A 7395-nucleotide genomic window follows, 5' to 3' on the forward strand; every position below is an offset into this window, starting at 1 on the left:
GTAATATAACCCTGCCAAGTTTGAGCAGACACCTCAAGGGGATAATAGGACTGGTCATCTGCCTCTAAATCCTCCTCTGAAGAGCTATCTGTAACCAGCAAGATATCTGCTTCAACAGGTAGCATTGTCTACTCTGAAGACCTTGTTTTCACTCCAGATTTATCCATCACCAATTCAAATGGCTGATGCATAGGAAGAGAAGTTGAATATACAAACATTGTCGACAAAAGCAATGAGAAATACAAAAAAAGGACGGCATGATATAATTCACATATATGACGCTTGGCTAAACAGCATGGCATTGCATAATTCACATAAATAATGCCTTGCAACACAATAGCATTGCATAATTCACATATATAATGTCTTGCAACAAGATGGCATTGCATAATTCACATATATGGTAATTAGACACTAAACAGGTGGCATTCACACAAAGAATGTCTAAACTAAGCAAATGACATAGCAATGCAAGATACCATACGCATGATATGAGCAACATAACCCTGCCAAGTTAGAGCATGCACCTCGGGGGGGGGGGAATAGGACTGGTCATCTGTCTCTGAATCCTCCGAGGAGCTATCTGTAACCAGCAAGACATGCACTTCGTCAGATAGCATTGTCTGCTCTAAAGACCTTGTTTCCACTCCAGATTTTTTTCATGACTATGCCGAATGGCTGATGCACAGGAAGAGTAATTGAATGTACTAAAATTGTTGACAAATTTAACACGTAATAAAAAATGATGGCATGATATAATTCACATATAAGACGACTGGCTAACCAGGGTGGCATTGCAAAATTCACATATATTATGCCTGGCTAAACAAGATGGCATTGCAATGATTCACATATACGATAAAGAAACTAAACAGATGGCATTGACACAAAGCATGTCTAAAACTAAGCAGATGATATCTTTGATGTATGCAATAAGCAATGCAAGGCACCATACACTACTGGAATCTGGCATTTTGCCGTCTGCCGCCTCTTTGCCGTCCGCTTCCACAAAGCGGACGGCAAAGAAAGAGGGCTGATGGCAAAAAGTGTATTTGCCGTCAGTTGCTTCTTTGCTGTCAGCCAGCTGACGGCAATGAGCTAGAAGGCAGACGGCAAAGAGCCAGGTGGCGGCCCCATAGCGCACGGGCTTGGCTAGGTCAGGCCTATTTGCCGTCAGCGAAATCTTTGTCGTCCGCCTGCCGGTCCTTTACCGTCCGCTGGCGGACGGCAAAGGAAGGGCCCAGCTAACGGCCATCTCCCCTTCTGCTATGCGCGCCCTTTGCCGTCCTCTAGCGGACGGCAAAGAACGTGCCCCCACTAATTAGTAAAGGCCGCCCCACCCCAACTGCTCTCTTCCCCTCACTCTCACCCCCTCTCCACCCCGCGCCCCCACTCACCCGCGCCCGCACCGCCGCCATCAAGCGCCGCAGCACCACCCCCCGCCGCCCCGGAGCCCTGCGGCCTTCGTCGCCACCACCGCCCCGGCGCCCCCCCTCCGCCCGGCCTATCGCCGCCCCGCCGCCGCCCTACCCCGTCGCAGCACCCCCCCACCGCCCGGGAGCCGTGTCGGCCCCGTCGCCACCATCGCCCGGCGCCTCCTCCGCCCGGCCAGCGCCACCCCGCCGCCCCGAAGCTGCGGCCCCCGTCGCCACCACCGCCCGGCCAGCGCCCCTCCGTCAGCGGGCAACCCCCACCGCTCGCGTGCCGCAGGCCTCCCACCCCCGCCGCAGGTGAGCCCCGGTCGCACCCCTCTTCTCCCATTTTTTCTGTTTTTTTCTGTTTTTAGTTTAGATTACTTTTAGTTTAGTTTTAGATTTAGTTTAGTTTTATATTTAGTTAAGTTTAGATTACTTTTAGTTTGGTCTTAGGTTTAGTTTAGTTTTAGGTTTATGTTTAGTAATAAAAAAACTAAGAATAATTAGAAGAAGAGGAGGAGAAGAAGAATAGCTAGGTTTAGGTGTAGTTTTTTCCTGTTTTGTTGTAGGTTAATTAGTGCTAGGTTTAAGAAGAGGAAAAAGGAGAAGAAGAAGAAGAAGAAGAAGAAGAAGAAAGAAGAAGAAGAGGAGGAGGAGGAGGGGGAGGAGGAGGAGGAGGAGGAGGAGAAGAAGAAAGAAGAAGAAGAAGAAGAAGAAGAAGAAGAAGAAGAAGAAGAAGAAGAAGAAGAAGAAAAGAAGAAGAAGAAGAAGAAGAAGAAGAAGAAGAAGAAGAAGAAGAAGAAGAAGAAGAGAAGAAGAAGAAGAAGAAGAAGAAGAAGAAGAAGAAGAAGAAGAAGAGAAGAAGAAGAAGAAGAAGAAGAAGAAGAAGAAGAAGAAGAAGAAGAAGAAGAAGAAGAAGAAGAAGAAGAAGAAGAAGAAGAAGAAGAAGAAGAAGAAGAAGAAGAAGAAGAAGAAGAAGAGAAGAAGAAGAAGAAGAAGACGAAGAAGAAAGAAGAGGAAGAAAGAAGAGGAAGAAGAAGAGGAAGAAGAAGAGGAAGAAGAGAGGAAGAGAAAGAAGAAGAAGAAGAAGAAGAAGAAAGAAGAAGAAGAAGAAGAAGAAGAAGAAGAAAGAAGAAGAAGAAGAAGAAGAAGAAAAGAAGAAGAAGAAGAAGAAGAAGAAGAAGAAGAAGAAGAAGAGGAAGAAGAAGAAGAAGAAGAGAAGAAGTAGAAGAAGAAGAAGAAGAAGAAAGAGGAGAGGAGGAGGAGGAGGAGAAGAAGAAAGCTAGAGGACAGGAGGAGAAGAAGAAGACCACCGACACCCCGACCCCTGGCCACCGACACCCCCGACACCTGACACCCCGACCACCGACACCCCGACCCTGACGACCGACACGACACCCTGACCCCAACACGACACCCCCGACACGACACCCCGGCACGACACCCCGACCTCGACACGACACCCCGGCACGACACCCCGACCCCGACACCCTGACACCACACCCACCCTTACCCCGACCCCCGACACCCTGACACCACATCCCCGACCCACACCCCGACCCCGACACCCTGACACCCCGACCCCCGACACGACACCCCCGGTATGACACCCCGACCCCGACACCCCGACACCCGGACACCACACCCCGACCCCGACCACCCGACATCGACGACACCCGACACCTGACACCCCCGACCACCGATGCCCCGAGCCCGACCACCGACACCCCGGACCCCGACCCCGACACCCCGACACCATAAGACCCCGACAATCGACACCCCGACTCCCCCACCCGACCCCCGACACCCTGACACCACACCCCGACACCCTGACAGCACACCCCGACCCCGACACCCTGACACCCCGATCGACCCCAGACATGATGATGATACAAAAACATCATATATATTTGTGTTGATCGGGTGTATTTTTACTATGTTCATGATGATGATACACTTAAATTATATACATATTATTATGTTCATGTCAGGTATCCAATTTCTTTATGTTGTACTAATTTCGTTTACTTTTTGTCATTGGAGGTGTTGATAGGATGGTGGGCAAGGGTCCAGAGCGCCCCGAGCCTCCTGGGAGCGCTACTGGGAGGGGTGGTTCCATTATTGCACCCCAGCCCCTCCGGAGAGCGCTGCTAGATAGTATGCAGACAACTGCGGCGGCGCTTCTACTTCGGCTGGGAAAGGTCGGGGGAGGCCGAAGAAGGCTGGTAGAGGTGGACGTGGCACCGGGAGAGGTAGGAAGGCTACTACGCCTTCCTCGCCGCCACCCTCAGCTGATTCACCCGACCACAGGATGGCTCCGTCTGACGTGGACCCGTCTCGGACTCTGGTCCATTAGCCTTCGGCCCACCAGACTCGGGTCGCCGATCCTTCGGCCCACGTGAGTCCGGTCCTAGAGTCTTCGTCCCAGAAGACTCCGGTCACGGGGTCTTCATCGCAGAAGACTTCGGTCATGGGGTCTTCATCCTAGAAGACTCCGGTCCCGCCGTCTTCTTCCCACGAGACTCCGGTCCCGCCGTCTTCTTCTCACGAGACTCCGGTCCCGCTGTCTTCTTCCCACGAGACTCCGGAGGCTAGTGGCCCAGATGATGGTAGCGAGGACACCTTTTCAGATGATAGCTACAGCGAGGACGAGATTGTTGATAAGGGCAAGAAGGTCTATAGGCGTGGCGGTACAAAGCTCCCGCCCATGCCGACGACCCCCGACCAGAGGTGGTTGATTGCGCCTAAAGGGTTGAAGTAAGTGCATTTACTATTTTTTAACCTTTTGCCTTCATGTTCCTTCAAATTAATATCTAATGCGTTTGCCTTGTCATACTGCAGGGGCTGGCATTACCCCCGTGACCGTAGTGTCCGCAGGCCCAACCAGGTCCTTGGCACGCTTTACCGGCAGCACTTCCCTGGGTGGGTCACGATGCCCGGTGAGGGTCAGGTTCCACAGCTAGCATTGAGCTAGGAGCTGTACTCTGTTGCCCCGGCCCCTCCAGGGGAGATGGTCGCCGGTGTCGCGTGCGAGACGGTGGCCGACATTAGAGAATTAAAAATGAACACTACCTACCTAGTGATTGTACTAATCATTGTTGTCTTCTTTGATTGCAGACCTTCTACAGGGTTTCAGAGGGAGAATAGGAGGCCACGGCTATGGTTGTCGAAGCCGAGTGCATGCACCTACTTCAGAACTTACGGCACGAGGCTCGGGTGCAGGCCGTTCGAGACTACTACGCCTCGCAGTGTATTAGGAGGGCCAAGAAGAAGTGTCGCGGCTTGTTTCTGAGTAGGGACAAGTACTTGTCGGTAATTATACCTATTCTTAAGGCCTTGAACTTAGTTTTCTTGATTTGATTCGTAGCGCTGAAATTTCTCTTGCCTCACTTAGGTGCCCCTGAGATGGTGTGTCGATAAGATGGACTGTTGGGAGGCGTTGGTGGATGCGTGGTGCTCTCCTGAATGGCGGCTCGAACACCAAAGGGCCAAGGATAAGCGCGACCAAATGGAAGGTGTGCCACACCATCAAGGGAGCTCCAACCTGTTTGAGTACGGGGATAACTGGGTATGTGGTTTGCCACATGATTCATGCAATTTCATTCTTCATGGTAGCATTTATCCTTCATAACTACCTGCGATAGCTCAATAATGACTTAATATGCTTTAGTTAGCTAAAAATAGCATAACTACCTTGGATAGCTCAATAATGACATATTTAGCTCTAAAATGACATAATAACCTTTAAATAGCTCTATAAAATGACTTAATATGCTTTAGTTAGTTAAAAATGGCATAACTACCTTCGATAGCTCAATATTGACATAATTAGCATACTTTGGTCAAAAATGGCATAATAATCTTTCTTAGCTCCAAAATGACCTAAACTTAGCTTATTTTCCTCGAAAATGACATAATAACCTTTCTTATCTCCAAAATGACCTAAACTTAGCTTATTTTCCTCGAAAATGGCATAATAACCTTTCTTAGCTCCAAAATGACCTAAACTTAGCTTATTTTCCTCGAAGATGACATAATAACCTTTCTTAGCTCCAAAATGACCTGTTTACATAGTAATATCATTCTTAATGCTAGCTTGAGCCCTAATTGACTAATATTTTGTTCCTCTCTCTCAGGCGCACTACCACAAGAAGCCTGTGCCTTTTGTGTTCGACCTCTATGGCATGGCCCATATGGCCCCGTACAAGAAGGCCAAGGCATTCACAGAGTCTGACCTAGATCATGAAGAGAACTTCACCAACAACTCCTCCCACCACAAGCTTGTGAAGTACAGAGACGAGGGGAAGACGAGGAAAGGGGAGGACTTTAACCCGAGCCAGGATCCTTTTGATACAGAGCTGGTGATGATATCTGGTGGCGGGAGGTCCCATGGCTCTCTAGCCATTGCTGATGGACTGTTACGTTGTCCTAAGACTCTCCCGCAGATCAAGAAGCGCCAGAGTAGCTCTGATCCTGAGATAACGCCTCGTGCATGGCCCGCGAAGCTCGCTGTGGCGGTTAGTTATACGGACTCTCTGACATTTCCTCCATTACATTGTGTGTGCGTCCGTCGATGATTACAATATTAACAAGGAGTGTTGTGTTGCAGGCAGTGGTTCGGAAAGAGAGATTGAAGACCCAGGAGCTTTTGGAGGAGGCAAAAAGGGAGGCGGCGGAGAGGGAGAGGGAAAGGGAGGAGAGGAGAGGACGGCTAAGCTGTTGGAGGAGGAGAGGAACCGGAACGATGCGTCTCACCGGGCCCTATACAAGCTCATCGTGGTACGTTTCTTGTGCATATTAGCCCAATCATGCACGTAATGTTCGCTTTACTAAGAAGAAGAAGAAGAAGAAGAAGAAGAAGAAGAAGAAGAAGAAGAAGAAGAAGAATTGTTCGCATTACTTCTTCTTCTTCTTCTCCCATTTAGCAAGGTTATGGTGCCATTTACGAATAAAAACAAGTAAGAGGAGGAAAAGAAGAAGAAGAAGAAGAAGAAGAAGAAGAAGAAGAAGAAGAAGAAGAAGAAGAAGAAGAAGAAGAAGAAGAAGAAGAAGAAGAAGAAGAAGAAGAAGAAGAAGAAGAAGAAGAAGAAGAAGAAGAAAGAGGAGAGGAGGAGAAGGAGAAGAAGAAAGCTAGAGGACAGGAGGAGAAGAAGAAGACCACCGACACCCCGACCCCGGCCACCGACACCCCGACACGTGACACCCCGACCACCGACACCCCGACCCCGACGACCGACACCCCAACCGCGACACGACACCCCGGCACGACACCCTGACCCCAACACGACACCCCGACACGACACCCCGGCACGACACCCCGACACGACACGACACCCCGACACAACACGACACCCAGACCCCGACACGACACCCCGTCACGACACCCCGGCCCCGACACCCTGACACCACACCCACCCTTACCCCGACCCCCGACACCCTGACACCACACCCCGAAACACACCCCGACCCCGACCCCAACACCCTGACACCCCCGACACCCCGACACCCCGACACCACACCCCGACCCCGACTGTAACGCCCCGAGACCGACGCTTCAGAAGACTTCCATATTTTTGTGATCACTCTGTGTTTCATTTGTGCTTGCTCTTTTATTTTTGCATTGCATCATGTCATCATGCCATCATGTCATTAATCTTTGCATCTCAACTCAACTAATAAATTGCATAGATGGTTGATCTATTTAAATCGAGGGAAGGGTGACTTCTCTTTATAACATATCCTCCCAATATTAGGGAGCTATATTAAATATTTCATTAATTTGGAATTCACCATAACACACTCTTGCAAATTATCCCAATGCCTTTGTTATCTTAATTCTTGGTCTCCAACCTTGCCATATATTTTTTCATCATATTCCGGAGCTCCACCAAAAATCCGAACATTTTTGGACCGTCCCAACCCTCACTTCCTTTTCAAATCATTTGAATTTAAATAAAATGAATTTGAATTTAAATCTTTC

Source organism: Aegilops tauschii, chromosome 4 (genome assembly GCF_002575655.3).
Source record: "Aegilops tauschii subsp. strangulata cultivar AL8/78 chromosome 4, Aet v6.0, whole genome shotgun sequence".
In the NCBI taxonomy this organism is placed as follows: domain Eukaryota; kingdom Viridiplantae; phylum Streptophyta; class Magnoliopsida; order Poales; family Poaceae; genus Aegilops; species Aegilops tauschii.